Below are 23,444 nucleotides of genomic sequence, written 5' to 3'. Positions count from 1 at the left end.
CCTCAGTGGGTAAAAGCTTTGTATCGTTTCTCATTCTTTGTTTAACCATAATTAACCAGGAGTGGGCGTGGGCCGATTTTGTCCCAGCAAAGCCCACTGCGGGGGAAGATGCTTCCTCCCCCAACCTTTGCTAAGGCCCACTGCATCTCCCCCACAATGGGCTTCCTGCTAGTATTTAATAATTTCAGAAAGAGAGTTTCACAATATTTAAGATAAACTTTGGCTGGATCTTGCCCATTGGTTTTTTAAAAAAAATCTTATCCATTACATATAGTGGCATTAATTGATACTAGTAGCTTTACCCTCTATTTGTATAATTAAGTAATCTCTTGATATTTTATTTTAGGGTCTTTATAAAACTGCAATATACCTGCCTCTTTGTATGTCATAATTTTCTCCTCTGCTTTGTGTTGGTTTCCTTAGTAATAAAGTCTTGTTTCCATTCTTTATAAGTGTTCTTAATTTCTTATCTAAAGTTGCATTCCTAATCACAAAGTGTAGTGTAAATTTCCTGAGGAAACATGCATAGGATTGCCATGCATAGACAACTGTTATTCAGTTATTCCGTTCTGTTTGGAACTTCCATATCTGCAAGCTGATTCACATTTGTAAGCAAACTACATTTGTGTAGTCACAAAAGTATGCTGTCCTCTGTTTCAATGATGTAAGATGTTTTAGTTAAACTTATTTCTCTAATGAACTTCTTCAGATTCTTAAAACCTGCCCTTTATTAAATACTAGCCGCTGCTTCTCTTAGCGGGCATGTAGTAGGAAAGATCATATCATTATTGATCAATGGCATGTCTGATCAAGCAGTGTTGCTCTCTGAATTGGGTCATGCTATATATAAAGTACCATTAATATTGTACCTCCATTGTCCTTGAAAACCAGTTACTACAAAACCTGAGTGGACGTCTTTGCAGCAAATGACAAGAATTTAAGGATTATGTCAGTAGATTAAGGAACAATTCTGCCCACTGAGAATCTCATCACATGAAGAACTGAACAGCTTAGTTGGTACTCAGCAGTACAAGGCTAAAGCAGCTGTATGACAACAGTCAGATAACGGATGGCAAAACTACAGTTTTTACAGAACCTGAATTTAACCCAGTTTTTAGAGAACCTGAATTTAACCCATTTCATAAATGGTTGTGCCTTTTCCACTGAATTCTGGTGAGATGGTGGTTATATTTCTGTATTTTTTTTTAAAAATCTTGGGTTTACAGAAGAGGGTTTTTTATTTGCTGATTACTGCATTTTAAAAAGCTTTCCATAGATTATATAAATCAGCACAGTAATGTTGGCAGAGAAAAAATGACTGGTTTTCCCTCCCCTCTGAACCTAAAAGACATAGTCCCAGAGTTTGGTGGCTGTCTACATTGTATTGCTAAACGGAATTTCAGTTTTTGTCGGTATCTGCTTGTTATGTCATCCTCTAATTGCAGGAGAAGATAGAAAAAGTTATACAATTGCCCAGGTAAGTTGCTCAGTTAGGTCTCAGAGGTTCATGTTACTGGACATGGCAGATTGAAGCATCTGGCTCTAGCTAGAGGCAGCTGCTGCTGATCCACTGGAAGTGAATTGCAGATGTGAACGAACACTCTGGTTTGGTATGTCACATGACCAGACTTCTGAAAAAATGCTAGAGCATTTGAAAGATTCTTTATTCTTGTTCTTTTCAAATGTGAATATATTCTCTGCAGATTTCACCATATGCTGTAGCAATAAACAAGCTTCTAAAAATCAGTTGCTGTTACTCTTGTTTTTAATTTGGCACTGTCTGTACCATGAAAAAGATCTAGGCACTGCAGCATTCTGTTAAATATACCAAGAGTATTTTCCCACATGAGACTTAAATAGTAACAGTCTTTGTTTTGATTGTGGAAAATGGAGAGAATTAGTACATAATTATTCTCTTTTTTGAAATATTAATCTCTGGAAGTTCGAATGTGGAACTTCTAGCAGAGACAGTGATGAATGGGTAGAACTGCATGACAAATTTCAGGCACTCTGTTAGCTGCATTTGACAGAAACACATTTCCCCAAGCCAACTACATTCAGCTTCAGACTTCAAATACAAGGGAGGATAAAGATGACTCATGCAACAACAGCTTTACTACTGAAAACTATGAAAGAAGTTGCACACGCATTGCCATTCATATCTTTCAGCAATGAGTCTCACATTGTTTATGTGGGAGAAATAGCAGAAGGGCATTTGTAATGTGAATAAGCATTCTGACAATGTAGATTTTTATATCAGCACTAGCGGTACCCAGCCATGAGTTGCTGTGGGTTATTGTGGTGAAATGGGAAAGGAACAGTAGCAGCAAATCAATTGCAGAGGCCAGCAGTACGTGCTCATGGAAACGCGCAGCCTGATACTGTGCGATGTCATTGATGTGTGTGACAGCATTCCTGGGGGGGGGGGGAATGGAAAGGCACCCCTCCCACACATCTAGGCTGGCTGTGCATGATCCTTTACCGGGGAGTAAATTTGTTTGGTGGCAATGGGTGTCGCTTCTGAGTAAACCCTCTGAGGGGCGCGACGCAGCCATTCAAAGTATGTCACGGTTGCTTTACTGAGCTTATTCCTGAGTAATGCGTGCCTGGTTTTCTGAACTGTAACCGCAGTATTCAGGGAATCTGGGGTGGCTGGCCCCTCCCTCCTGTCCCTTGCATGCCACCCCTCACTCTCTCTGCTCCCTCACTTCTCTTCCCTTGCATGCCACCCCTCCCCCCTCTCTCTCCACTAGGGTGGGTGGGTCATATCCAGATTCTTGGGCCCCACCCTCCCCTCCCTTGCATGCCTCCCTCTCCATCCCTTCCCTCTCCCTCCCTCTGTTTCCTTGCATGCCACCCCTCCCCCCTCCCTCCCTCCCTTCCCTCTCCCTCCGCTAGGGTGGGTGGGTCATATCCAGATGTGGGGACCCTCACTCCCCTCCCTTGCATGCCACTCCTCACTCTCTCCCCTCCCTCACTTCTATTCCCTTGCATGCCTCCCCCTCTGTCCCCCCTCTCCCTCCCTCCAGCTGTCTTTTACATTCAAGGATGTTCAATATGGGTGTCAAATATGGGTGAGGAAGTAGTTAAGTGGTGGTTGGATGTGAGGGAGGGCAGAGTGAGGAGTGTGAGGATGAGCTGAATGTGTATGAGAGTTATGTGTGTTGTGTGGTAGTAGTGAGTGAGGGACAGAGAGTGAAAGGTACCTGCGTGTGCGGGAGGGGGACCCCACCTGACATCTCATATGGCAACGTGTGTATGTGTTTCACTTCCACTCGAGTTATTACCTATGTACTGTTTTCGCTGCTCATATCTGGCCATCTGAGCAAACATTCTAAGGGCACGAACATTCTAAGGGTGGCAGTTACACATAGCCAGCTTCATGTCCTTCACCATGGAGCTCCAGGAAAAGGTGTTTTACCTGGGCCAGGTATGAAATTTCAGGTATGTGAACATCTAAAATCACTCTCATCTGGCTGACAACAGTGGCTGGGAATTTTCAGAGGAATTGGCCCAGAGGAATTCTGATCATTGCATGATTCACCTTGTACCTGCTTACAAACAAAGATTTAAAGCCACAAAACCAATAACTAAATCAGTGAGAACTTGGACTGAAGAGGCAAAGTTAAAGCTGCAGGCTTGCCTTGACTGTACAGACTGGAATATTTTTAAAGACACCTCTGCAGATTTGGATGAACTCACAGATACTGTAACATCATATGTCAGCTTCTGTGAAGATCTTTGTATACCAACCAGGAACTTGCGTATATATAGTAACAACAAACCTTTGGTTCATACAGCTAAACTTAAGTAAAGTTACTGCCGCTCCAAAGAAGAGGCCTCCACAGAAAAGGGTGATAATAGAATGCTTGTATAATCAGGCCAGAAATGTATATTAACAGGAAAGGAGATCAGAGCAGCAAAAAAGCAAAACTACTCTGAAAGCTAAAAAAATCAGGCTTTTCACCAAATGAAAACAGCAAAACATGTGGAAAACTCTCAAAAATATCACCGTTACAGCAAACCACCTTCCCAAGCTGAAGGAAATCAGCAATTGGCAGACCACCTGAATGTGTTCTGCAACTGTAGGTTTGAAACAATCTACAGTCACCTTTCTCCACAACCTCTATCTCAGACACACCAACAATAGCCGTAAACTTCCTACAACTGAACCTTCCATTATCATTGGGTTTACAAACTCCCTGGCAGGATCTCAGAAAAGGAAAGTGCAAAGATCTATTTCACAGACAGAAGCCTGGAAAAGCAACCAGGCCCTTTAGACAAGATATAACACCTTCTTTGCTTAAAAGTCTGTGCTGTCCACTATTGGCCCCCATTTTCACACCCAAATCTTCAACAAATCAACTAGAGATGTGCTATGTTCCTTCCTGCTTCAAACACTCCACTATCGTCCCAGTGCCGAAGAAGCCTTCCATCATGTAGGAACTGAAATCGACTACAGACCAGTTGCTCTAACATCTGTAGTTATGGAAAAACTTTTGAAAGGCTAGTGATGTACCATTTGAAAACCATCAAATGATTCATCACTGTTGGACCCCTTGCAATTTGCATACCGTAGCAAACAGATCGACTGTAGACGCATGCTGTTAATATGGCTTTGCACTATATCCTACAGCATATCTTTGAATCGCCAAAGACCTATGCAAGGGTCCTCTCTTTGTTGACTTTAGTTCAGCATTCAATACTATCAGATCCCTGACATTCTTCTAAGCAAACTAAATCAGCTAGCAGTACCTGAGCATATTTGTAAGTGGATCACAAGCTTCCTAACAGATAGGAAACAGCAGGTGAAGTTTTCTTGTGGGAAAAATTACATCAGACACCTGTAAAATGAGCTATCAGGGCCCCCCAAGGCTGTGTACTTTCACCACTTCTCTTCTCTCTGTATGACTCAATGGGACTGCATCTCAAATCGCATCCATCTGTTAAAATAATTGAAATTTTGCAGATGATACAACAGTGATTATGGTCTCCCATTCGAGAGCATAACTGCATGAAAACCGGGCGATAACAGACGTGGGAGGTTGAACAACTAGCCTCTGTGGTGCCACTGGAACAATCTAACGGAACTGAACACATCTTAAAACCGTAGAAATGGTGGTAGATTGTCAGGAGAAACCCTCCCATCCTCCCTCCTCTCACGATACTAGACCCCACAGTATCAACAGTGGAGACGTTTGAATTTCTAGCCTCCATCATATCTTCATGACCTAAAATGGTCACCCAATATCAAAAAAATGTCATCAAAAGCACAACAACAGAATCGTTCTTTTCATGCCTAACCTCAGGAAGTTCTCAAACCTGCCCAAGTGGAGCTGCTGTTGGATACAGTTCTACAGAGGAATCATTGAGCTCTAAGTCATCTGCACCTCTATAACTGTGTGGTTTGGTTCTGCAACCCAACAAGATCGAATAACAGACTCTTCAGAGAATAATCAGAACTGCAGAAAAAACAATTGCTGCTAACCTGCCTCTCTCCATTGAGGGACCTGTATACTGCAATCGGTCAAAAAAAGGGCTGTGGAAAATATTTTACTGACCCTCGTGATCCTGGACATAAACTGTTTTCAACTCTTACCCTCTAAACGTCAGCTACAGAGCAGCACTGCACACCAAGAACAACTAGACATAAGAACAGTTTTTTCCCCTCTAATGCCATCACTCTGTTAAACAAATAATTCCCCGGGATAATAATGTTAAACTATTTATTATATACTTATTATATAATTACTGCACTACTTTTTTCATCATTCCTATTACCCATCTCCTCCCACTTATGACTGTATGACTATAGCCTGTGCTGACATTTTATTTTATTTTATTTTATGATTTTACATTTTATGTTTTCATTACTACTGATTGTTTCCTGATTGCTTACTAGACCTATATGACAATCATTAAGTGCTGTACCTTATGATTAAGTGCTGTACCTTATGATTCTTGACAAATGTATTTTTCTTTTATGTACACTGAGAGCATATGCACCGGAGACAAATTCCTTGTGTGTCCAATCACACTTGGCCAATAAAGATTCTATTCTATTCTATTCAGTTCCTGTGCTAGACCATCAGGAACAAACTCATGGTTTGCTTTATATATATATATAGATTATAATTCTAATTGAAACAAGTCATTTCACATGAAAATTAAGCTTTTGCTGTTTAAGAACGTTGTTGAGATCATCAGGAATGAACACTGACACAGTAAAAGCAGAAATAACCCCTGACAGCCCCATCCTAGATCCAGCACTGCTACGGCACTGCCCTGCCATGTCCAGGAGGACTTTCCAATAGTGCAGGGAGGCAGAAAACAAAAAAGACTCCCTGCTTCCAAAGAGCCCTCTATTGGGCTCTGTAGGCTTACATCACTCAGAAGGGTGGCATAAGCCCAACCCCCCACTATCAGCATAGTGCCAAGCAAAGGCTGGGAGGAAGCCAACTAAGGTTGGCTCTGCCCCCTGTCCTGTCCCTGGAATGCCCCTGACTGGCAAAGTTTTTTGCACCAGTGGGCCTGGGGACAAGCAGCAGCTTCTGGGTCAGGCAGGGGTGTGCTAGCTCCCGAAGGAGGTTCCCCCCCTCCAAAAAAATTGGACTGCCCGTTGTGCTAGGTATACATTTACCTACAGACATTGCAACTTAGTAAAATAGTTCATTGTTCCTAGCTTTCCTCATGGGTTTTCCCCCGGTATATTTTTCTCCACCACATTTTTTTCATATTTACTTCAATTAGATTAATTAGATATGTGCAATGCTTGTTTGAACATACCCTGTCCTATGTGCCTTTCTAAAAATAGCAGCCAAGTTCCCTAGCAATGTATAGCTTGATCTCAGAAGCAAAGCAGTGTCAATGATAATGATTATACTCTTTCCTTCCCACCAAAGTCAGAGTTAGGATGGCTTACAATGTTTAAAAGTACAATACAAATTAAGCATTCAATTTAAAATCATTATAACATTAAAGCACAGTACAATAATCATACAATTCTAGATTGGTGCAATCCAGAAATGACCTTTCAGGAAGATGTAGCCATCCAGTGTCTTCCATAAACCAGGAAGAAGTGCTGCCATAGCATCCTTATACATGCGCATCATCATTTCCCAAATATGTCAGAGAGAAGCAAGGAGAAAGCAGCGATTTCATGGTCACAAACTATGTTGGTCAGAGCTTGGGCAGAAGCCTATTCCCCAGTGTCAGGTTTACTCTCACAGGGCTGGTTTATACATGACCATTTCCTTTAGCTCTGGAAGCTCAACAAATTCAGGAGAAGTGAATCATGCTTTTTTTCTCCCGTGACATGGGTGAAGTAATGTGAATGCACACCAGGAAGCAAGCTTTGATGGATCTCCCAAAAAGCACACAGAGCATGCACCCTTCTTGCTTCAGGACACTCAACCAAAGAACCCACATTCCTTTTCACCACCCTGTCCTGGCTCAACCCAGCCCAAAGAAAGGACCCTGGAATTGTATGGAAGTCTGGCCCTTTCTAGACAACAAAGACCCCCAAGAAAGACTATGCAGAGAGATGCAATGGTACACCAACTCTGTTTCTCACTTGCATTGAAAGCCCTTCACTAGGATTGTCATAAGTTGGCTGCAAAGTGATCGCACTTTAAACCAACATACCACATATGGAAGGGGACTGTACATGTGCTGGCTGAACAGCAGCCCCCGCCCCCCCCCCCCCGCCCCCAATGATGTAGCAAAAACTGAGTGAAATTTCAAAAGCAGTTTGCAATTCAGGTGGAAAGAAGGTATTTTATTTACAACATTTTAGCCAGCCTTTCTGCCTTCACAAGGGTCACCAAGGAAGCTAACAATTTAAAACATACATGACAAACATCCCATTTAAAACCATTATAATCACACCCACCCACATTATTAAAACAATTAAAAAGAGTTAAAATGTGTAGAAAACAGGAAAAACAATCACAACTCTGACAGTGCAAACTTATAGCACACTAAATGGGCCATGGATAATATAGAATAGTTTTGTTTTGTTTTAATTACAATAAAACAAAAATACTTGTAGAAAGAAATAAAAATAGTTGCACAAAGAAAAAGTGTCAAAATTGCAATTTAAAAAGTTCCAGCATTGCGATTTAATGAGTTCAGTATCTCAAAGGAATTTCTATAGCCAACATAGTGTCTTAAGTCATTGGAATGCAGAATCACTGAACTGGGACACAAAGTAAATCATGTGCTGATAATATTTTGTCCTATGCTGGTTTCCTGCTCATTGGTGCAGTAGATAGGGTAAACCATAGTCTTCTCGCACATGTGGCAGTGTTGGTGAAGAGTGCCCATGTGCCATGTGAGAAAGGGGAGCCTGCAGATGTGCCACAAAAGATAGTGTTGCCCTGCCTGTTCTGAAAGAATGGAGTATAAAACACTCTGTTACCCAGCTTTCACAGGTTGTGAACTTATTTTTAAGGAATCTCCACCAGCTGCTAAGAGTGTAACAGCACACAACTATTTAAGTAGCAATGGGGAAAATAACTTGGCTTAGCAACGCGAGAGACAGGCTGGGTAGGGATCTTTTAAAGACTATGTACACCAGAAATGGCTTGAAACGTATCTGCAGAGAATTCACAAAAGACCAAATTGCAGTTTAAATAGTTTTATATAAATTTTGGTTGCAAACAATCACACAGTAAGAAGTCAGTCAAGGCACATACACACAGTTCCTAGGATATAAACAGGGAGGAGAAGATAGGTGGGAGGATAGCGCAGGGAGTTGGGAAAGCAGGGACTATACGTTATCTAAATTCAGCTGAAGAAGATCTTGTAGAAGGCAAGAATTCAAATGACCAGCATCTGAATCCAGGCGAAGGACAAATTCGTGTCTCACACCAACAAGACCAAGGGAGGTTCAAGTTAGCAATGAGCACTGGAGTTGTGGTGCTCAGTACTTTTATACCCTTTTGCCCAGGTAGGGTGGGAACAAGTAAGTATAAGTTTTCATTTTCCCAAATTCTCTGGAATTTCCCATGCTGGGCTTGCTGGGCTGAGCTAATTAGCAGCTCTTCTATTGTTCTAAGTACCCGGGACAATGGGGGTCAATTGCTCTTAGATTAAATCAGGAAGCACAGAATGGCTTTCTGCAGAGTAACTCTGTAGAGACACTGCCCAGGTTATTCAGATTTAGCTGAGACATTTGACCGGGATAAGGTGAGTGGTTTAGGAAAGTCATAACAATGGGTAGAGGAAATGCTGTTGTTGACCTGGTTTCCAGAAGAGATAGGGTAATGCAGTATCTGATACTAAGGTGGCTTTCCATATTCTTTTGTCTTACAGCATTTTAGTAAGGTGTGGTAATCAAGCATGCCCTCCAACAAAATGAGACCTCCAGGTTATGCAGGAGTAACTCATCCTCTTGATTAGATTTTGCAAAGCAGACCTGTGACCTTTGGACATGCTGCTACCTACACAGAGAAATGTATGCCAACTGGCTTCTGCCAATATGATTTTTGAAGAAAATATGGCAATAATAATATGGGGGTAATTGGGGCCATAACAACTCACTATAAAGGTCTGCCATTTAATGGCCCAAGATTCATTTCATTTTGACTCTTCAAAGGATCAAGGTGATCAACAGTCATCTTGCATCTCCACCTGGCAACACAATTGCATTTCCACCTGGCAAAACAAAGGCAACATGACTTAACCATTCTCAGTGGGATTTCCACTTTCTTTTTAATATTTCTGTTGCCATCAGCTGGTCAATTTGAGTACTATCTGATAAAAGGGTGAGCATTCCTGGCACTGAAATCTGCAATGGTGTTCAAAAACTCCACTGGTGCTTGTATCACCTGCTACTCAACTACTGGTTACCACAGGGACAGTTGTGCAATCCTGGGGAGATAGCCATATAGCAATCAACCTTCCCTTGGCACCTATCTTAGTGCTCAAACAGTCCATAGTACGGGGAACAACTACCAGCATTTAAAATAGAAAAGAGCTTATTGAAAAAGAAAAGTCCACACACATACTCTGTGCAACAATGGATGAAGCAAAGAATACAAAGAAATAGTGCAAACATGCAGTCCTTTGTTCTGTCTGTACATGCCTTGATATTATGCTAAGGCAATTTCTTTAATCCCAGAATTTACAGGGTTCTAAAAGCTTCCCCTTATTTTGAAGTTGCTGTCTAGTCTGATAGCCCTTTGTTAGCACTATGTGGTAATGACAGCCATCCAGATGTCAATAGCCAAAATGGCCACTGTAGAATAGTTATCCATACCAAATGGACAGCATTTCCCTTGTTCCAGGGAATTGGTTACCCTTCTCTATCTTCCTCCTATTGGATCATTTCTTCATTCCCTATCCCTTCCAAGAAGGCATAGTATTCTTGGCAATACCAATTCTCTGTCCTCTCCAAGTTGTCACATTCCTGCCAGAGTGTGAGATGGTCATTTTATTGCTCTCTGTTATCCAGAAGACTTAACTATGTACTGGGTGCTTGGAGGACCCATCAGTGTGATAAGGATGCTTGAGAGCAATTAATTTCTGTCATTTTTAGTGTCCCCGTGTCAACAGAGAAACCTTTAAAAATGAAGGTAGGGATTTTATAGCCCCAAAACTGAAGGCATTTCTCTACAAGGGCAAATTGAATACACTTTGCAAACTAGTACAATAGTTGAATACTGGTGGAGTACACGTCACCTTTTCAAAAACCCTCATTTGAGTTCTGCGGCCACTGAGCAATCCTGTGACACCTTCACTTAGCATGGCTTATAGTTAGTAGGGGCTAAATATTTGTTAATTTCAAAGTTATTGCCTGGTGTATAAAACATATCAAAATATCTGAACTAAGCTGTGAAAGAACATTTTTCAACAAAAGTTCATCTGAAACTGGAGCACTCTTTCTGAAAGGTACTTTTGTAGATATTTGTCAATAATGTGAATAGCTGTTTTATTAAGAGCATTACAATCTTGTAGTGTTGACTGTCCTGTGGCCTTAAAGTAATGCTGCATTTTTCAGCAACCAGTCAGATAATGATTCAGCCAGACCCATGACATACGAAGCCAATTTCAAAAGAAAATGCTCGAGCTATGGGACCATAGAACTAGCCCCAATAATTATAGAAGTGCAAGTTTTTATTGTTCTTTTATAACCTTAGGTTATACTTGCTCACTGAATTAACTAAGCCCTGCTATAAAAGATAATGTCAACTAGGAGACAGAAAAAGTTTCTGATGATAATAGGATAGTGTCTGCTGCTTTAACCATTTGTGGTCAGCAGTGTATGTTCTAGCACATTGCTAACATAAGCTTAACTCCCTTCCCTTTCTCTCTGTATCATGTCATTTTAAAAAATGTCTCTGGGGACCATGCCTCTGGACTCCTGCCTGGGTTGGGACTCAGCCTACCCTGCCTGGGAGAGGACCTGAGAAGTAGCCTTACCTGTCCTAGTGAATCACTGCAGCTGGAAGGCACCAGCAGTAGCCAATGGCAGTGGCTTGAGGTGGCCCAGAAAAAAAAGATCCAGGACAACCTTGGAAGGAAGACTAGATCCAGCATGGCTCACCCCCCACTGCCCCAGCCCAGTGAGAGCAGGCCCGGTACACGATCAGATACACTGTGCAGGCCCCGACAGGCAGGTGGAGACAGGAAGCGAGGGGAAGGGTCAGAATGGAGGCTCTTAAAGGCTCTGCAGGAAGAGCCAGAGGAGAGTCCTGAAGGCAGAGCCCAAATTGGTGGAGGGTATAAAGAGGGTGAGGGCCTGCTTGGCCAGGGAGGTTGCACCCACACAGCTAAGGCCCAACATAGCACCTGTTAGCCGTGGGAATTGGTGCCTTGGAAGCTTAGAGGAAGGGTTCCTCAGACATCGGGAGGGATGGTACGAGCGGCACAAGGGTCTAGGGGCTTGGCAATAAAATTCTATATCATTCACAAGGGTTGCTTGATTTGTATTAAATAAAACCCTTAAAATGTGTTTAAGCTAAGTAGGGCCCAAAGGGCATAATTGTATTAATCTTAATAATAAATATTTAAAGTACAAATGGTATTGAAGTGCATAGCACTTATAAATTCAAAACTTCTTCTTTGGAATAGACAAAGTAGGTGCTACACATAGATCCGCCCAAATCACTGACACAGTTTCCCCTCTTGTGACTACACCACCAGAGCCATACTCTTATTGACTATATTGGGAGATATTGCAAGGGATTTTCTGTTGCAGAAAAAACTTGCATGTAATTTTATGCACATCTCTGAACTTTGAGCTTTCAAGTAATACAAGAACGAATTCTTCAGAATGTGAATAATGTGACACACACAGAGAACACTTATGGTACTCTATATACACTTTTGATGTATGATGGGATCTTATGTTGCATATGCTACATATCTGTGATTCTTTGCACTCTCATGGCATTATTCGTTCTAAAACAACAATCATTCCAGCGAGCTGAAATAGCATCATTGCAGATCTTTTCCATGACTAACAATGAAGAGTAGTGAATGCTCACAAGTGGCATTGTTTGTTAATTTGTAATGTGGCAGTCGCATATAATGAAATCTGACCTCTAAGGGAAAAAGGAATTGCCCATATGCCATTCCCAGAATCAAAAACAAAAGATCTAGTCATAAACTGAGACTACTGTTAAATGTTGCTGGCAACAAGAACACTTGGTACTTTATTTCTTTGTTTATTTGAGAAATATTTTTTCCCAAAACTCAATTACATTAAGGCAACAAATTATCAGTAGCACAGCAAAATATCCAGTTCTCTACAGCCCTTGAGGCTGAAATGAAGAAAAAAATAGCCATGTGACACAACACATTCTAGTCATAGAAGACAAACTTGTACATCTCATAACGAATATTTTAAAGGTTATTAGTTTGATGGTAGAACTAAATAGATTAACTTGCATCTTATCAGAAAACCAAAATCTATTATTTTTGTGATGCCTACTGTGATAAATACAAGCAGTAGTAGTTTAAATGCCTCTGGCAATGGGTCATCTACATGGGAAACAGGCTTTGAATGGCTAGCTTCATTGTACAAAGAAAGAGAACACTGTGGTGACAGCATAAAATTATCTCCATCTAGCAACACAGTTTGGAGATGTCCAATTGAGAGATCCTTTTTTTTTTTGGTGATCATCATAAGCTTCTTGTTACTTGCTGAACTTCTGGAGTTTCTACCTAAATAGTTGAGATAAAGGGGCTTCTTGTTGATCATCTAACATTTGCTGGGGAGAAGATCCACGATGAACACTGGATCAAGGTGCTGGTTCCCTTTGGAGAGGAGTTCACTTCAGACACTGTCTGTAAGACTGGCTTTATTTACTAATGCACAACTAGAGCACAGGTGGAGGACACTAAGGTACCCATACGAGATACCCAGTTAAGGAACTTTTGTTTGTTGGTCTTAGACCTTGGCCTTAGTTTGCTTAGGCCAAATCGAGGACAGTGTGTTGGTGGAATACCAATCTCACAGTATCACAATAAACATATATTTATTGCTGGGAAAGAAGTCTGTCCATCACCACTCATCCCCTTTGAGCATACCTTTCTGTTTCAACAAAAATACTTGAGTCCTGTAACACTTTAAAATCAAGCAAAATGTTGTTAGAGCATAAACTTCTGGTAAAATGGGCTCTGCAGACACCTCATGGGAAATTTAGAAGTTATTCAATTGGTCTGTGTCCCAAGTTGATAGATCCCAATGATATGTTCACCTCTTCAGCTTTATTCCACCACTGTCCTCCATGCAAAGAGAAGAATTCTGTTTTGCTGCCTGTTTCACATGAAGACTTATATTGACTTCAATGAATTTAGAAGGGTTTATGTCTGCTTAAAACTGTAGTGATAGATCAATGTTTGTCTGGTCATTTGTACCTAAACTCAACTCCCCAGTTTTACTTTGTTTATTTTGTCTTTTCAAAGACTGTTCTTTGAAACAGCAAATAATAAAGGGGGCAGGGCTCAGTTGATTTCTATTTCACCCTTCAAATATATTCCAGGGCAGGTTATAACAATCTATAAATGCTTCCTGCAGTACAATAAAAACAGCATCATACTCAAATAAAAATTCCTAGAATTCAGATTTTAAAAAATCCTTAAAACATACCTAAAAACAATTAACCAATAAAAACAATTAACCAATACTCAAACGAAAACAAAACCTACCCCTCCCCCAGGGGCAGGTGGAGGGAAAGTTTTGAAAAAGCCCAGTGGTCTGGAGGTAGGTGACACTTATCAGTCAGATTCTGGGCAAAAGAGACAGTCTTAGCCAGGCGCTGAAAAGTGTATAGTGTCCACACCTGTTGAACCTCTAGTGGGAGGGCATTCCATAAAGTGGTGGCTATTGCAGAGAAAGCCCTCCATGCAACTCCCAGTCACCCACCTGCCTTACTTCAGAAGGGGAAGAGACAGCCAGCCACCCCTTCCCCCATGACATCAGCACTCAGGCCAGTCTACATGGCAGAAGGTGCTCCCACAAGTAGTCTGGTTCCGGGTTTTGTTACGAAAGCCAATATGGCATAAATGTGATTTGGTCAGACTGGGTCTTGGGTGGAATGGTGGCTGCCTCAGCTGGCACCAGAATGGTACTAAGGGAGGGCGCCTGACCTGGTGAACCTGCAGCAGGGTAGGGTGGTTGCCTTGAGAGGACTTATCAGGCCCATGAGCCAGCTGAGGCAACCCCCCTCTTGCTCCTGAACTGGCCTAGCTCACCAGGCCAGATTGGGAGCTAGAGGGTGGTCACCTCAGCTGGCCCGTGGGCCTAATAAACCACCTCAGCTCTCCTCAACCCCCCCGGGACTGCATATTTGACACTGCAATTTAAAATTTCCTACCCTATTACTACATGTGTGATATTTGTCGCTTCATTTTCATTGTTGGTAAATTTACCTATTTGCATATGAAAAGTGACAAATAGATTAGTAATCAGAAAATCACTACTCCAGTCCAAGCCTGGTATGTTATGCATTTGATATGCATTTGATTTTTCCCTGACCTTGAAACATGTGACTAAAATGCAAAACCCTGCTTAGAAGGGCTCTGAAAAATTAATCCAAGCCCTTCTGCATGCACCAAAAGCAGGAGCACAGGGCTTTAGTTGTAATGTCTTGCTCTGAATTTATTTCATGCATAATGTGGCCCACCGTATTATACAAATTGTATGCAGAAAACAGCAACGATAATTTCTGAAAGTAGTGGTACACCACTTTTCTGATACTGTAGATAAACTAAAACCTCCAGACATATTTATTACCCATTGCACCTTTATGGACTACTTTCAATAGCCTTCCTCATTGTTTCTCTCGTCAATCTAATGTAATGTTTTCCAGAGATGCCTTTCAGCTTTGAAAATCATTTTTGTGTGCTGACTTGAACATAAACAAATCCCATCAGAAGCATATGGTTCTTTTCAACACCAGTCTTTATAGGTGCAATGCTGTTTATCTTTAACACCAGAATATTGTAATGTCAAACTGAGGTTGTCTAATAATTTTCATACTACTAGACAGAAGTTGGCAAATTGATGCTCACTTAGATGTAACCTGTATGGCTTCCCCTCAAAAGTAATTTCACATTTCCAATGGAACTATGTAAAACAAACTATGGAATGACTGTTCTTCATAAATTTCAGACTCACTAGATTTTTTAAATCAAATTTTAGTGCAATGCTTCGACAGCTAGGTTCTTTATGAAATACAATAATGTTTTCATTAAATAAACATATTGGGTATAGTACAATAAGCTTACAAGATTTTTTGGGGTGGAATAAACATGGATGACAAATCTTAAATATAAGACTCATGTGTGAACTAGACCTAATCATATAGTCACAAGGGACAAGCAAAAATTATCCTCACAATTTAGTAAATCTCCTTAAATCAAGAAACAATTATTGAAAGCTCCTCAAACATAAATTATGAATACATGATATTGGGTTTTGCCCAAGCAAACTAAATTCAAGCAAACTAAAGACAAGCAAACTAAAGGTAATTCATAAAGCAGTAATTCCTAATATTTTGCCTATCAGTTCACAGATACACATGCAAGAAATAAAACAGTAAATGTTCTACTGTGAATGAGGTTATGACAAAAAGATCTTTGGACAGCCTGTAAGAATCACTTGCATGTAAAGAGTAAACATTCCAATGAATGAATTAATTTCATTTTGCAATTTATACATTGTATGCAGCCTGCTTCTTATATTTTTTCAGAATAACTCAATACATAGTTACATACTGATGTCTCTGCAACTCAGCAAGCCACTAATCTAGATATTGCAGGAAAAACAGCATCTGGATACACAGGCAGGAAGCAAGGAATGGCATATGGCATAATTGAGAATGAATTTTGCACTCTGGTTGCTTTGCCCCTACCAAACCATATTGAAAAGCAGAGATTAAAGACTGATTTAATCATATGACTTCTGAGGAAATAGTTACCACTTCCCTTTAAACCTTTAAAATACTTTCTAACAACCGAATAAGACTGTTTGCACTACTATGTATTACCTTATTCCTGTTATCTCTAGTCACACATGATTCTCAGGGTCTCAATCCTGCTTTTTCTTCTGCAACATGTATGAGAAACAGGTCTACAATTTGAAATATGCACCAAATCAAGAACGGGAAAATACATGAAAAGATAAAGTAGATTATTTCATTCTATGAGAATCTTCAGTTATCTGAAGACCATGAGATCTCAACTGAAAGCCATTGATCTTTCAGAATGACTCTGTTAAAAGAAACTAGTGTTGGCAGTATTTTCAATGCTGTATTGTTTGTTTAAATGACATATTGGCCATTTATGCACTTGTGATCTGCCCCACAGTGAGTGTACATTACTTTTGGTCAGATTCTGGGTACACACATCCCCGCCCCCCCCTGAACTCACCACACTGCAGATAAGAGAAGCCCCGCAGTTTTCCATTTCTGATTTTGACAATGACAATAGCATATATTTCTGTGACAGTGTAAATCAGCAAACAATTATTTGTGAATCTGCATAGAGGAGAAATGGGTTTACTGAACAAAAATGTAGATACTATAAATGCAGATTCACAAATAATTGTTTGTGGATTTATACTTCTTTATGAGACCGTTTTCCTACGTTTAAGTTAATACTTTATTTATTTATAATTTGATTTCTAGGCTGCTCTTCCCCTTAATGGGCTCAGGGCAGCTTACAACAATAAAAATTCTAGATTAAAATTAGCAAGCATATATTACAATGGTATCATAAAATTAATCTCTCATTTAACTGAGGGAAATGAATTAAAGAAAAGGAAGAAGAAAGGGAAGAGAAAGAGGGGAAGGAGAGAAAATAAATATAAGTTAATACCATCATCAACTCTTGGATTAATTATTCAAAACTGAAGGTGCCTGTGAAGGAGTGGGTGTAGACTGAAAAAATATAGGCTGTGTTTAATCTGGGTCTGTTACATGTAAGATATAGTTAAATTCTTACACTCACTGAAAATTTCCACGTGATGTGCAGTAACTCACCTAGCACTGTGTTAAAGCCTTTTCATTAAAGTTTGTAGGATTCACACTTTTCAGTAACTTCAGTTGGAATTCAGGCTACAGGCAGACAGTATCCTGTCCTGCTACCCTGACAATATCCACACATAAAATATGTGGGGGACCACAATAATCTTAGAAGAAGAACAGCTGGTTTTTATACCCTGCTTTTCTCTACTGAAAGGAGTCTCAGTGACTTACATTCACCTTCCCACCCCCCACCCACAACAGGTACCTTGTGAGGTAGATGAGGCTGAGAGAAGTCTGACAGAACTGTGACTAACCCAAAGTCATGCAGCAGGCTTCATGTGGAGGAGTGGGGAAACTAATCTGGTCCTCCAGATTAGAGTCTGGCACTCATGTTGAAGAGTGGGAAATCAAAGCTGCTTTTCTAGATTAGAATAAACCACTCTTAAACCACAGTACTACACTGCTCTATCATATCTGCTCTATCATCCTTATTGAGTGCAGGGGAAGTGCAGGGGAAGGAGCAAAACAGCAATGAATTACATCTCTCTGTACGTATTTTCGAAACGGCAATGCAGGGATCGAGGGAGAGAAAGCAATGACACATACTAATGAGCTGTTGTAATTTTCTCTCCACTCCTCCAATCAATTGTGTAAAACTAGAGCAGTGAGACCTTTTAGGATTTATCATCCAAATGCAATGCTTTTGCAGCAGATATGGTTAATAAAGGAAGTAGGTTATAAAGCATTTTGACCATCAAGTCACATCTGACTTATGGTGGGGTTTTCAAGGCAAGGGATATTTGGAAGTGGTTTGTCATTGCATGCCTCTGCATCACAAACTGGTATTCCTTGTAAGCCTCCCATCCAAATACTTGATTGGGTTGGTTCTCCTTACTTTAGCTTCTGAGATCTGACAAGATCAGGCTAGCCTAGGCTATCCAGGATAGGACCTTATGACGTATAGGCACTTAAGTATTCTTAAGAGGGGAGCAGTAATTTCTGTTGATTTTACCTTCTTTTGGCAGACCCCCACCATAGTGTTTCCGAGGGATCGTTCATACTGCCTGATTAGACACAGTCCAACATCTCTTATTGTTACATATATGTCAAGGAGTAAACTTGGAGTGGTTTAGCACTATTAATCTCAGTGGACCCACGTGAGCTAGTCTGAAGGATAACAGAAGCTAACACAATCAGCCCTGGTCAGTATAAAGTTGGGAGAGCACCAAGGAATATCACAGTTGTGCAGAGGCAGGCAATGGCAAACCACATCTCTTGCCTTGAAAACCCTACAGAGTTGCCAGAAGTCAGCTGATGGCAGGAAAAAAAGTGTGAATAGTAAACAATAACAGTTTGTTATTGTGAAATGTGTACAAAGAAGTAAGTTAACCTGTAGCTCACCAAATGAAAGGGAATGTATTTGTTGAAGAAGACATCAAAACATTCACTAATCTTGGTGTTTTCATCACAGTATGTGTACACATTCCATATTCATACACTTCTTTGACTTTGTCTTGTATTATTTTAATATAGCAATGGGTCTTGTAAGATTATGGGATCTGAGTGTTAAGGTTATGGGATCTGAGTTGTAAGGTTATGGGATCTGAGTTTCAAGGAGTGACAAAGGAGTACTTTGGTTCAAGTGTCTGTAACAGAAGAGGACTTGAAGTAAACAACTCAACAATCAAATGGTTCTGTATTAGAAGCTATTTGTCCTGCTTAGTCATTCCTTTCCTATATTCAGCCATATGCAGAATTTTACCACTACCCCTATTTTCAACAAAATAATCACAATAAATTGGCTTGTGGAAAAGATGATGATGAAGAAGAGGAGTATGGATTTATACCCCCGCCTTTCTGTCCTGCAAGGAGTCTCAAGGCAGCCCACAAATACCTTTTCCCTTCCTCTCCCCACAATAGGCACTTTGTGAAGTAGGTGGGGCTGAGAGAGTTCTGAAGAATTGTGACAAACCCAAGGCCACACATCATGCTTCAAGTGTAGGAGCAGGGAAACAAATCCAGTTCACCAGACAAGAGTATCAGAGTCCACTTGCTCTTAACCACTACATACTAGCTCTCAAATCAAGATGTGTCTTTCTCTGTGCTCTGCTGACTGTTAGGTTACAAGCATGGTCCTGTAGTGAGTGTGCAACATGTGGATTCTAGTCATTCTTCCTCCTACTACTTTTTTGCTGGTGGTGTGATCTGTTACTTGCCAAAAGATGAGATTGGGGTTTCCCCATTCCCCATGTGACTCAAACCAGTGTTGTTTCCCAAAACAGTGTTTTTTTCACTGAAATAATGGGAGGGCAATTTTGTGGCACTTCAAACACAAACAAGCCTTTGTTTTCTTGCATAAGTTTTTGTGGACTAGAGATCACTTTGCACAGTTAATGTTTACAGAATGTGGTAAGCAAGCAGCTTAAATAATCCGACTTTCAATATTTTACTAATTTGAAGCAGCCATTTTAAAACATACTTAATGCACATGGTAATTGAGAAGATACACAGTACAAGATAAAGATTTCTTTGTTTCAAGACAGATAAAGGTTGATGACCACTGATGGTGAGACAGCGAAGTGTGTGGCAACGATTCCGAACAGCTGAAACTATGATGTGAATCCATGTAGCTTTTAAACTGGTGAAAAAGAGAGGAAGAGTCCCCAAAAAGGCTTGGATACAGATCATGGGATGTGCATGATAAAAAGTCTTGTGGGATGAAGGCTATAGCAACAAAGGGAATTTGATGGCACCATGACCATGTTGGCTGGATTGTGAATTGTTCCCATGAGAAGCAAGCAGTGTCCCAAAGCTGATCACTTCAAAAGATGTATATTAACATTCTCCATAAATACTGCTTGAAAGCATAGTTCATGCCAGAGCAGGTCAGACTCACGAATCTTCTCCATCCCAACAGGTACCACAGGAGAAAGCCAAGTTCTAACAACGCTAGCAGTACTGCAGAGGCTGGCCTGGACCCAGTAGGTGACAGCATGGATTCAAGAGGCCATCCAAAGCATAATCCATCCATACCTTTTGCCTTTTCCCACTCTGCTGCTGGCAGGGAACCCAGGCAGCACACTACCAGTGCTTCGGAGCTAGCCTTGGACTTGGGGACCTGCAGCAAAGTTCTTGAAAACCACAAAGGCTACGCATGGGCATAGGCTGTGCCCACTGTCGTGTTCCAAACCTTTCGCAATTATCCTTCTCCCACATGGCCCCAGACAGGCAACAAGACCAGCACCACACTCTTCTCATAGTGATACCCCAAGCAGTCACTGAGATCTTTTGGGCAGTGATTGTCACTAAGAGCAAGTAGCACCACAAAAGTATGCAGTACCAGTATATATATTTTCCTTCTGCTAACATTGAAATGTCAGCCAACATCCACAAGGAAGAACCATTTACACAACTCTCAATAATCTGTCCACTCTCACAGCAACCATTTCAAATCCACTCACGTGTTTGCTCTTATAGGAGTGAGACCATGGGTCTACTAGCATCTCTGTCATCTGGCTGTAGCTTCCAAATCAATACTCACCACTGAGTCATGGCCACTGACATCAAAACAAGAACCAGGCACTTGGATGTACACACAGCAACCTTCCCCACACCCCTGCAACATTGACAGAAAGTGAAAGGATACCTTGGAAGTACAGGAACACATCTTCTCCTTCAAATGCCAGTCAACAGATAGAGTGCTATTCATACAGCTGAATGTAGCCATTTTTTATTCAGAGGAGAATTTACTGCTAGAGTCCCCTGTTGTTTCCTGATCTTGTCATGCATGTCTTTGACAGCATTTTTGTTTGGGTCAGGGGTGGGTGTTGCATCTGACTGCTATTCCTTATGTAGCAATGAAACCTCATATGACATACACACAACAATCAACAGTCACAGTGTCAGAAGGTCAGAAATTGCAAATATTCTCCTTTCCCAGTAGAAAACTAGCTTTGTGTGAATGTGCAGTCAAGTCATAGCTGACTTATGGGGACCCCATAAGGTTTTCAAGGCAAGAATATTTGGAGGTGGCTCGCCATTGCCTGCATCATGACCCTGGTAGTTGTTGGAGGTCATCCATCCAAATTCTAACCAAGGCGGACTTTGCTTCACTTCTGAGATCTGATCAGATCAGATCAATCTGGGGTTATGCAGGTCAGGGTAGGAAGCTAGCTGTGAACCCATGTAGAAGAAGGGGCTCACATAGATGGCCAAGCCCCAACAAATAAACAAAAGCAATATCAAGAAAAGCAACATTACCACCATATATCCTATTCTATTAATCTTAATAATGACAAAAGTAGTAATGTCAGAAAGGATTGCTTATCACAGAGCACTACATCCAAAGCTCTTTATTACTTAAACTTTTTTTATGAAGTCTGGCAGTTATTAGATCAGCTTCCCTAATATTGCCTTCTGTGGTAATATCCCCTTTCAATTTAAATCCCATTTATGCTCTTTTTGCAATAGTGCCCTTGATACCTACTGTGTCAGAATTTAGGGTCTGTGCCTCCATGGGAGATTTGGCCAGTATTTATCATGCTCGTCAGGAACCATGTAATTGCGTCACAACTCAGAAGCGTAAAGCAATGTTGTGCTGCATGTGTTTCATTAGGTAAGAGGAGGTGATGTTGAAAACAAAATGAACACAGCTCTTGTCCCTCAGCACAGCTTACTTTAGTCACTGCTCCTGCCAATATTGTGCTCAGCCTCTCTGTTTTGGTTGATAATTACCACCTAGTGGCAACTGAAGAAAAATGAATGACGTGATAACTTGGGAGGAAAGAATCTGCCCTGCCCTCAGCTAATGACTCAGACGTCACTGCTGAAGGAACAAACATTGCACACCTCAACACCTGGGACCTTAACAATTATGGGAAAGCCCTGGTTTCTAGCTGTGTGGAGACTATACCAGCGTCCAAAATTCTCAGGTCCACATTACTTTTTGAATACTGAAATCTTTTCAGAAAAAAGTGATATTTTGGTAGGCGAGCATGAATTTCCTCCTCTGCGGTGACTGCTCAAGTGTATCTTGATAATTACAGAGATATCTCTATTGTGCTTTTTCCCATCCATTTAAAAGTTCTAACTCATCATCACACACTCCAAAAGACACTTCAACCTGTGCTAACGTGGCAGTTTTTTTATCCCAAGATTTCTATTCCTGCTCCTCCAATTTCACATCTAATTTCTTTTACCTGCTTCCAAACCATGCTATTCTGGGGCCCTTTTCCCATGTCACCACTGGCCACTTTCCATTATCCCCTTCAGGCATCCCAACTCCACATGTCTCAGAGCTCCTTACAACTTACACTGTCCTCTTCCATCTTCCCCGCTAGAAGCCTCCAAAGTTGCTTGCACAGTTTCATTGCTCTCTGATTTTCTGTGATCCTTTCCACTGATCTCATTTCTTCCCTGCCCTTTTCCCCACCAGATCCTTTTCTGACATCCCTGACTGACAGCACAACCCTAGGCACATTTGTTAAGAAACAATGCAACTAAAACTGTAGTAAGGACCTGTGAGAAGGTGCCATTGAAACACATGGGATTGTCGGGATTTTCTGAATATATATGTGTGTGTATGTATGTGTGTGTATACACACACACACACACCCAGGTTGGAGCAAAGTTCCAGGTTTTCAATTGGGGAAGAACATCTCTCTCCTCGCCACCCCCAAACACACACAGTTCACCCTACGCCTATTCACCGTGCGCGCACGTGGGAAAGGCATTCTGTGCGTGTCTCCACTTCAGCGCTGGGCAGCGAGAAGAACAACACGTACAAACTGTGAGAAAAAGGGGGAAGTGAAACTCCTCTTCAAATGTGCTGCAGAAAGTGACGCTGGTAACAGCCCCCAAGGGACAAGGCCGGAGAGGCACAAAAGGAGGCCAAGTGTGGCGCACAATATTTATTTACCAAATATCAAGAGGGGCCGAAATTGCGGAGGGCCAGCGTGTGTGTTTGTG

The sequence above is a fragment of the Sphaerodactylus townsendi genome, linkage group LG09 (genome assembly GCF_021028975.2).
Source record: "Sphaerodactylus townsendi isolate TG3544 linkage group LG09, MPM_Stown_v2.3, whole genome shotgun sequence".
NCBI classification, from domain to species: domain Eukaryota; kingdom Metazoa; phylum Chordata; class Lepidosauria; order Squamata; family Sphaerodactylidae; genus Sphaerodactylus; species Sphaerodactylus townsendi.
Note: the sequence above shows the minus strand (reverse complement) of the source record.